Source organism: Chrysemys picta, unplaced genomic scaffold, assembly GCF_011386835.1.
Source record: "Chrysemys picta bellii isolate R12L10 unplaced genomic scaffold, ASM1138683v2 scaf22, whole genome shotgun sequence".
NCBI lineage: Eukaryota > Metazoa > Chordata > Testudines > Emydidae > Chrysemys > Chrysemys picta.
In genome coordinates this window covers 343,754-353,415 of record NW_027052729.1, presented here as the reverse complement: position 1 = coordinate 353,415, position 9,662 = coordinate 343,754, and the positions used below count along the sequence as shown (strand labels likewise).

Here is a 9,662-nt window from a genome sequence, read left to right as displayed (position 1 = left end):
ACATTGCTCAGTTGAACAAAGAGCTCAATGCCCCTCCAAAGACAGTGGGAGGTGACTTGCACCCTGATTACAGGGCAGTCACATTCACCAACCTGTTAACGGAGACCCAAAGGGCCTCGGAGACGCAAACCCTAGTTACAGGGAGGTCAAGCTGCCCATGTTATGGTCTAGATTCTAATCCCCCAGATTTCAAAAGCGAGATGCAACCTGTACCCTGATTACAGGGTGGTCGCTGGCATTAGCCAAATAGGGGAGACCATAACCTGATTTACAGGAAGGTCAAGCTGTCAAAGTACCAAAGAGCTCGATATGTCCCATCCTAGAGAGGCTTGTGACATAGACCCTAATTACAGGGTTGTCACGCTGACTAATGGGGCAGAGCACGGCGTAAAGCCAAATGAGCAAGATGGCAGAGACCCGGACCCCAGATACAGGGCGGTCACATTGCTCAGTTTAACAAAGAGCTCAATGCCCCTCCAAAGACAGGGGGAGGTGACTTGCACCCTGATTACAGGGCAGTCACATTCACCAACCTGTTAACGGAGACCCAAAGGGCCTCGGAGACGCAAACCCTAGTTACAGGGAGGTCAAGGTGCCCATGTTATGGTCCAGATTCTAATCCCCCAGATTTCAAAAGCGAGATGCAACCTGTACCCTAATTACAGGGAGGTCGCTGGCATTAGCCAAAGAGGAGAGACCGGAACCTGAATTACAGAAAGATCAAGCTGCCAAAGTACCAAAGAGCTCGATATGTCCCATCCTAGAGAGGCTTGTGACATGGACCCTAATTACAGGGATGTCACGCTGACTAATGGGGCAGAGCACGGCGTAAAGCCAGATGAGCAAGAGGGCAGAGACCCGGACCCCAGTTACAGGGCGGTCACATTGCTCAGTTGAACAAAGAGCTCAATGCCCCTCCAAAGACAGGGGGAGGTGACTTGCACCCTGATTACAGGGCAGTCACATTCACCAACCTGTTAACGGAGACCCAAAGGGCCTCTGAGACGCAAACCCTAGTTACAGGGAGGTCAAGCTGCCCATGTTATGGTCATGATTCTAATCCCCCAGATTTCAAAAGCGAGATGCAACCTGTACCCTGATTACAGGGTGGTCGCTGGCATTAGCCAAAGAGGAGAGACCATCACCTGAATTACAGGAAGGTCAAGCTGTCAAAGTACCAAAGAGCTCGATATGTCCCATCCTAGAGAGGCTTGTGATATGGACCCTAATTACAGGGATGTCACGCTGACTAATGGGGCAGAGCACGGCGTAAAGCCAAATGAGCAAGAGGGCAGAGACCCAGACCCCAGTTACAGGGCGGTCACATTGCTCAGTTGAACAAAGAGCTCAATGCCCCTCCAAAGACAGAGGGAGGTGACTTGCACCCGGATTACAGGGCAGTCACCCTCAATAGCCAGATAACGGAGCAGAATGTCAAAACGACACAATAGCACAGACCGGGACCCAGCTTACAGGGCGGTCACGCTGCTCAAGGTATTAAGAGGCTCGAGATTCCCCTACAGTCTAATTACATGACCTGAGGCCTGATTTGAGGTTGGTTACTGTGCCCAGAGTTCCTTTCCTTTTCCTCCATCTTCTTTTCTCCTCTGTGTGTGGCATTCCTGACACTTCCTTCTTCTCCACTTTTGCTTCATGAGGTCTGAAACAGAGAGAGAGAGCACAAGGCGTGTGTAAGTGAGAACCGACAATGCCATGTCCCGCACGCAAACTCAGTGTAATCTACTGATACACTGTTCCTTTCCGCATCTGCAGACAGTCTGGATATTTAGGTCCAAGACAGTTCTTTGTGGTCCTCAGACATTTCCACAAGCATTTCCCGCTCCTCCCAAGCTGCACTGGGTGAGAAAACTACTGGGCCCATTCCCCTCCAAAGCCACAATCTCCAGATTTCCCCTTGACAATTATTTCACCAGGCAGCCTCCATACAAAATCAGGAGGAATAAAATGATGAAGGGGGGTAAGGAATTAATTGACAAGTATTCCTAAATCAATGTGACAAGGTATACTGCCTGGAATGACTTAGTCCAAAACAGCCCCAGACACTCCCTTTCGGATCTTACCACCAGTAGCATGTCAGATCTGCAAGAGTCCAAAAAGTGAGTAGAAAGCAGGAGACTTGGCTGCAGAATTCCAGGCAAGTTGGAAGCGCTGTTTGAAGGGCCGGAACTCTGGACACAGTGTCATGGGCGTGCCATAAATAGTAGCAGATGAGACCTGTACCCTGTTTACAGGGTGCTCATTCAGGGCAGTGGCTGCATTTGGCCAAGTGCCAAGAGACTAGAGGGCAAAGACCAGATCCCTGATTACAGGGCGGTCGTTGGCAGCAGGCTGTGAAGACAGCACGAGGCCAAGAGACCCAGAGGGCCTCGGAGACGCACACCCTAGTTACAGGGAGGTCAAGCTGCCCACGTAACGGAAATGATTCTAATTACCCAGATTTCAAAAGCAACGTCCAACCTGTACCCTGATTACAGGGTGGTCGCTGGCATTAGCCAAAGAGGAGAGACCATAACCTGAATTACAGGAAGGTCAAGCTGTCAAAGTACCAAAGAGCTCGATATGTCCCATCCTAGAGAGGCTTGTGACATGGACCCTAATTACAGGGATGTCACGCTGACTAATGGGGCAGAGGACGGCGTAAAGCCAGAAGAGCAAGAGGGCAGAGACCCGGACCCCAGTTACAGGGCGGTCACATTGCTCAGTTGAACAAAGAGCTCAATGCCCCTCCAAAGACAGGGGGAGGTGACTTGCATCCTGATTACAGGGCAGTCACATTCACCAACCTGTTAACGGAGACCCAAAGGGCCTCGGAGACGCAAACCCTAGTTACAGGGAGGTCAAGCTGCCCATGTTATGGTCTAGATTCTAATCCCCCAGATTTCAAAAGCGAGATGCAACCTGTTCCCTGATTACAGGGTGGTCACTGGCATTAGCCAAATAGGGGAGACCATAACCTGATTTACAGGAAGGTCAAGCTGTCAAAGTACCAAAGAGCTCAATATGTCCCATCCTAGAGAGGCTTGTGACATAGACCCTAATTACAGGGTTGTCACGCTGACTAATGGGGCAGAGCACGGCGTAAAGCCAAATGAGCAAGAGGGCAGAGACCCGGACCCCAGATACAGGGCGGTCACATTGCTCAGTTTAACAAAGAGCTCAATGCCCCTCCAAAGACAGAGGGAGGTGACTGGCATTCTGATTACAGGGCAGTCACTCACACTAGCCAGATAACCCAGCAGAATGTCAGAAGGACACAATGGCACATACCGGGACCCAGCTTACAGGGCGGTCAGTCTTCGTAGGTTTCCACAGAGATCGATACCCCCCAGAAGAGAGAGAGACTCAGTCTCTCCCCTAATTACAAAATGAGGCCTTCCAGCAACCTGCTGATGTGGCATGCTGTCAAAAGAATGAAGGGCAGGTACCAAAATCCTTGATACAGAGTGGTCATGTTGTCCAGGTTCTAGCACATGCTTTACTTCCTTTGACCTAAATCACGCTCATTAAAGGCCATTCATTGCCATCAACCCACTAATAGGAATTCAACCTAAAGAAAGCAGAAGTGGAGAGAGATTCTCCTATGCACTAAAAGATGATATCTGAGCTTTTACTGTTCCCTTTTGTGTGGAGGAGGAGGATAAATATATTAATACACATTCAGCTCTTTTTCCAATTCTGAGGAGAGTAAAGAAAAAGCACTGCAGTGATTTAACTGAAAGAACTCAAAATAAATAAATAAATGCAGATGTTCACACCCATTTGTATCACATGCACTCACATACACATACATACAAAAGAAAGGGGGACTTCCCAGAACAGAAAGAGAGCTCACTGCAGTAGGTCACTTGACCCACAGTGTTAAACTTGACCAATCTTCCTCCCCTCCAAAAAAAAAGGGAAAAGGCATAAGACCTGGATCCTGCTTATTTACAGGGGGGTCATACTATTCAAGGGATTAAAAGGCTTGAGATCCCCATACAGTGTAATAAGATGACTGGAGGCCTGATTACAGGCAGTTTACTGTGCCCAGAGTCCCTTTCCTTTGCCTCCAGCTTCAGTGACTTCTCTTCTTTCTTCCCCTTGGCTTGACATTCCTCAACCTTTCTTCTTGTCCACTTGTGTTTGAAGATGCCTGAAACAGAGAGAGGGAGCACAGAAGCATGTGTTAGTCAGACACCCTTACAACAACTCCACAACTCTCAGATAAGATTTTCCCCTCCTGAGTCAGAAAAGTACCAAATCTTTCGCGCTGAGCTCCTCCTCCTGCATCACCTCAGCCATTCCGGCCCACCCCTTCAGAGACACCTCAGCCTTTCCTGCCCAGGCTCTGACACCCCCCGCAATTCAGAGTCTCCACAGCATTTCCCGCCCAGGCTCCGAACCCTCCCCCCATTAGGGTCACCTCAGTGTTTCCCGCCCAGGCTCTGACCCACCCCATTCAGAGTCACCACAGACTTTCGCGCCCAGGCTCTGACTCCCCTTCCCCAACCACTTCAGATTCACCTCAGTGTTTCCCATCCAGGCTCTCACCCCGCCCCCACCCGCATTTCAGAGTCACCTCAGTGTTTTCTTGCCCAGGCTCTGACACCTCCCACTCTTCAGAATCACCACAACATTTCCCGCCCAGGCTCCAACCTCCCCACCCCTTTAGGGTCACCTCAGCTTTTCCCACCCAAGTGCCGGACTCCTCCTCCCCAGCCACCTCAGACTTTCCTGCCCAGACTCCAGGTTCCTCCTCTGGTGTTACCCAGGCTCCGAACCCACCCCCGTTAAGAGTCACCACAGATTTTCCCATCCAGGCTCTGCAACCCCCCGCAATTCAGAGTCACCACAGCCTTTCCCACCCTGGCTCTGACCCACCCACTTCAGAGTCACCTGAGCCTTTCCCGCCCAGGCTCTGACCCAGCCCGTTCAGAGTCACCTCAGCCTTTCCAGCCCACGATCTGACACCTCCCCCTCTTCAGAATCACCACAGCATTTCTCGCCCAGGCTCCAACCTCTCCACCCTCTTAGGGTCACCTCAGCTTTTCCCACCCAGGCTCTGACCCAGCCCCTTCAGAGTCACCTCAGCCTTTCCAGCCCACGCTCTGACACCTCCCCCTCTTCAGAATCACCACAGCATTTCCCGCCCAGGCTCCCACCTCCCCACCCCCTTAGGGTCACCTCAGCGTTTCCCACCCAAGTGCTGGACTCCTCCTCCTGTGCCACCTCAGACTTTCCTGCCCAGGCTCCGACCCCCGACTCTTTCGGAGTTACCTCAGCCTTTCCCGCCAATGCTCTGACCTCACCCCCTCTTCAGAGTCACCACAGCATTTCCCTCCCAGGCTCCGACCCTCCCCCTCTTAGAGTCACCTCAGCGTTTCCGACCCAGGCTCTAACCCTCACCATTCAGAGTCACCACAGCCTTTCCTGCCCGGCTCCAACCCACCCTTTCAGAGTCACCTGAGCCTTTTCCACCCTGGCTCCGATCCCACCCACTTCAGAGTCACCTCAGCCTTTCCAGCCCATGCTCTGACACCTCTCCCTCTTCAGAATCACCACAGCATTTCCCACCCAGGCTCCCACCTCCCCACCCCATTAGGGTCACCTCAGCTTTTCCCACCCAAGTGCTGGACTCCTACTCCTCTGCCACCTCAGCTTTTCCCACCCAGGCTCTGACCCAGCCCCTTCAGAGTCACCTCAGCCTTTCCCGCCAATGCTCTGACACAGCCCCTTCAGAGTCACCTCAGCCTTTCCCGCCCAGGCTCTGACCCAGCCCCTTCAGAGTCACCTCAGTGTTTTCTTGCCCAGGCTCTGACACCTCCCACTCTTCAGAATCACCACAGCATTTCCCGCCCAGGCTCCAACCTCTCCACCCTCTTAGGGTCACCTCAGCTTTTCCCACCCAGGCTCTGACCCAGCCCCTTCAGAGTCACCTCAGCCTTTCCAGCCCACGCTCTGACACCTCCCCCTCTTCAGAATCACCACAGCATTTCCCGCCCAGGCTCCCACCTCCCCTCAGCGTTTCCCGCCCAAATGCTGGACTCCTCCTCCTCTGCCACCTCAGACTTTCCTGCCCAGGCTCCGACCTCCGACTCTTTCCGAGTTACCTCAGCCTTTCCCGCCAATGCTCTGACCTCACCCCGCTTCAGAGTCACCACAGACTTTCCCGCCCAGGCTGTGACCCCCACTCCCCAACCACTTCAAATTCACCATAGTGTGCCGGTCTCCTCCTCCTCAGCCACCTCAGACTTTCCTGCCCAGACTCCAGGTTCCTCCTCTGGTGTTACCCAGGCTCTGGCCTCCTCCCTTCAGAGAAACCTCAGACTTTCCCGCCCAGGCTCCGACCCAGCCCCTTCAGAGTCACCTCAGCCTTTCCCGCCCAGGCTCTGACACCTCCCCCTCTTCAGAATCACCACAGCATTTCTCGCCCAGGCTCCAACCTCTCCACCCTCTTAGGGTCACCTCAGCTTTTCCCACCCAGGCTCTGACCCAGCCCCTTCAGAGTCACCTCAGCCTTTCCAGCCCACGCTCTGACACCTCCCCCTCTTCAGAATCACCACAGCATTTCCTGCCCAGGCTCCCACCTCCCCACCCCCTTAGGGTCACCTCAGCGTTTCCCACCCAAGTGCTGGACTCCTCCTCCTGTGCCACCTCAGACTTTCCTGCCCAGGCTCCGACCCCCGACTCTTTCGGAGTTACCTCAGCCTTTCCCGCCAATGCTCTGACCTCACCCCCTCTTCAGAGTCACCACAGCATTTCCCTCCCAGGCTCCGACCCTCCCCCTCTTAGAGTCACCTCAGCGTTTCCGACCCAGGCTCTGACCCTCACCATTCAGAGTCACCACAGCCTTTCCTGCCCGGCTCCAACCCACCCTTTCAGAGTCACCTGAGCCTTTTCCACCCTGGCTCTGATCCCACCCACTTCAGAGTCACCTCAGCCTTTCCAGCCCATGCTCTGACACCTCTCCCTCTTCAGAATCACCACAGCATTTCCCACCCAGGCTCCCACCTCCCCACCCCATTAGGGTCACCTCAGCTTTTCCCACCCAAGTGCTGGACTCCTACTCCTCTGCCACCTCAGACTTTCCTGCCCAGGCTCCGACCCCAACTCTTTCAGAGTCACCTCAGCTTTTCCCACCCAGGCTCCGACACAGCCCCTTCAGAGTCACCTCAGCCTTTCCCGCCCAGGCTCTGACCCAGCCCCTTCAGAGTCACCACAGCCTTTCCCACCCTGGCTCTGACCCACCCACTTCAGAGTCACCTGAGCCTTTCCCGCCCAGGCTCTGACCCAGCCCGTTCAGAGTCACCTCAGCCTTTCCAGCCCACGATCTGACACCTCCCCCTCTTCAGAATCACCACAGCATTTCTCGCCCAGGCTCCAACCTCTCCACCCTCTTAGGGTCACCTCAGCTTTTCCCACCCAGGCTCTGACCCAGCCCCTTCAGAGTCACCTCAGCCTTTCCAGCCCACGCTCTGACACCTCCCCCTCTTCAGAATCACCACAGCATTTCCCGCCCAGGCTCCCACCTCCCCACCCCCTTAGGGTCACCTCAGCGTTTCCCACCCAAGTGCTGGACTCCTCCTCCTGTGCCACCTCAGACTTTCCTGCCCAGGCTCCGACCCCCGACTCTTTCGGAGTTATCTCAGCCTTTCCCGCCAATGCTCTGACCTCACCCCCTCTTCAGAGTCACCACAGCATTTCCCTCCCAGGCTCCGACCCTCCCCCTCTTAGAGTCACCTCAGCGTTTCCGACCCAGGCTCTGACCCTCACCATTCAGAGTCACCACAGCCTTTCCTGCCCGGCTCCAACCCACCCTTTCAGAGTCACCTGAGCCTTTTCCACCCTGGCTCTGATCCCACCCACTTCAGAGTCACCTCAGCCTTTCCAGCCCATGCTCTGACACCTCTCCCTCTTCAGAATCACCACAGCATTTCCCACCCAGGCTCCCACCTCCCCACCCCATTAGGGTCACCTCCGCTTTTCCCACCCAAGTGCTGGACTCCTACTCCTCTGCCACCTCAGACTTTCCTGCCCAGGCTCCGACCCCAACTCTTTCAGAGTCACCTCAGCTTTTCCCACCCAGGCTCTGACCCAGCCCCTTCAGAGTCACCTCAGCCTTTCCCGCCAATGCTCTGACACAGCCCCTTCAGAGTCACCTCAGCCTTTCCCGCCCAGGCTCTGACCCAGCCCCTTCAGAGTCACCTCAGTGTTTTCTTGCCCAGGCTCTGACACCTCCCACTCTTCAGAATCACCACAGCATTTCCCGCCCAGGCTCCAACCTCTCCACCCTCTTAGGGTCACCTCAGCTTTTCCCACCCAGGCTCTGACCCAGCCCCTTCAGAGTCACCTCAGCCTTTCCAGCCCACGCTCTGACACCTCCCCCTCTTCAGAATCACCACAGCATTTCCCGCCCAGGCTCCCACCTCCCCTCAGCGTTTCCCGCCCAAATGCTGGACTCCTCCTCCTCTGCCACCTCAGACTTTCCTGCCCAGGCTCCGACCTCCGACTCTTTCCGAGTTACCTCAGCCTTTCCCGCCAATGCTCTGACCTCACCCCGCTTCAGAGTCACCACAGACTTTCCCGCCCAGGCTGTGACCCCCACTCCCCAACCACTTCAAATTCACCATAGTGTGCCGGTCTCCTCCTCCTCAGCCACCTCAGACTTTCCTGCCCAGACTCCAGGTTCCTCCTCTGGTGTTACCCAGGCTCTGGCCTCCTCCCTTCAGAGAAACCACAGACTTTCCCGCCCAGGCTCCGACCCAGCCCCTTCAGAGTCACCTCAGCCTTTCCCGCCCAGGCTCTGACCCAGCCCCTTCAGAGTCACCTCAGCCTTTCCAGCCCACGCTCTGACACCTCCCCCTCTTCAGAATCACCACAGCATTTCTCGCCCAGGCTCCAACCTCTCCACCCTCTTAGGGTCACCTCAGCTTTTCCCACCCAGGCTCTGACCCAGCCCCTTCAGAGTCACCTCAGCCTTTCCAGCCCACGCTCTGACACCTCCCCCTCTTCAGAATCACCACAGCATTTCCTGCCCAGGCTCCCACCTCCCCACCCCCTTAGGGTCACCTCAGCGTTTCCCACCCAAGTGCTGGACTCCTCCTCCTGTGCCACCTCAGACTTTCCTGCCCAGGCTCCGACCCCCGACTCTTTCGGAGTTACCTCAGCCTTTCCCGCCAATGCTCTGACCTCACCCCCTCTTCAGAGTCACCACAGCATTTCCCTCCCAGGCTCCGACCCTCCCCCTCTTAGAGTCACCTCAGCGTTTCCGACCCAGGCTCTGACCCTCACCATTCAGAGTCACCACAGCCTTTCCTGCCCGGCTCCAACCCACCCTTTCAGAGTCACCTGAGCCTTTTCCACCCTGGCTCTGATCCCACCCACTTCAGAGTCACCTCAGCCTTTCCAGCCCATGCTCTGACACCTCTCCCTCTTCAGAATCACCACAGCATTTCCCACCCAGGCTCCCACCTCCCCACCCCATTAGGGTCACCTCAGCTTTTCCCACCCAAGTGCTGGACTCCTACTCCTCTGCCACCTCAGACTTTCCTGCCCAGGCTCCGACCCCAACTCTTTCAGAGTCACCTCAGCTTTTCCCACCCAGGCTCCGACACAGCCCCTTCAGAGTCACCTCAGCCTTTCCCGCCCAGGCTCTGACCCAG

At 55.3% G+C, this 9,662-nt stretch overlaps 1 long non-coding RNA gene across 6 annotated transcripts in view; it reads right to left on the bottom strand.

Annotated features, from left to right (window-relative positions):
- Nucleotides 1-3,226: 3,226 nt before the first annotated feature.
- The window catches only part of LOC135977740 (uncharacterized), a 95,999-nt gene continuing 89,563 nt past the window's right edge, over nt 3,227-9,662 (bottom strand). For 2 of the 6 annotated variants that reach the window (XR_010595158.1, XR_010595170.1), the window contains one exon: nt 3,230-4,153. This is a non-coding gene — a long non-coding RNA (uncharacterized LOC135977740). Of the gene's footprint in view, nt 4,154-9,662 lie in introns of all 6 variants that reach the window. The other 4 variants (XR_010595167.1, XR_010595174.1, XR_010595162.1 and 1 more) reach the window with 4 other exon arrangements.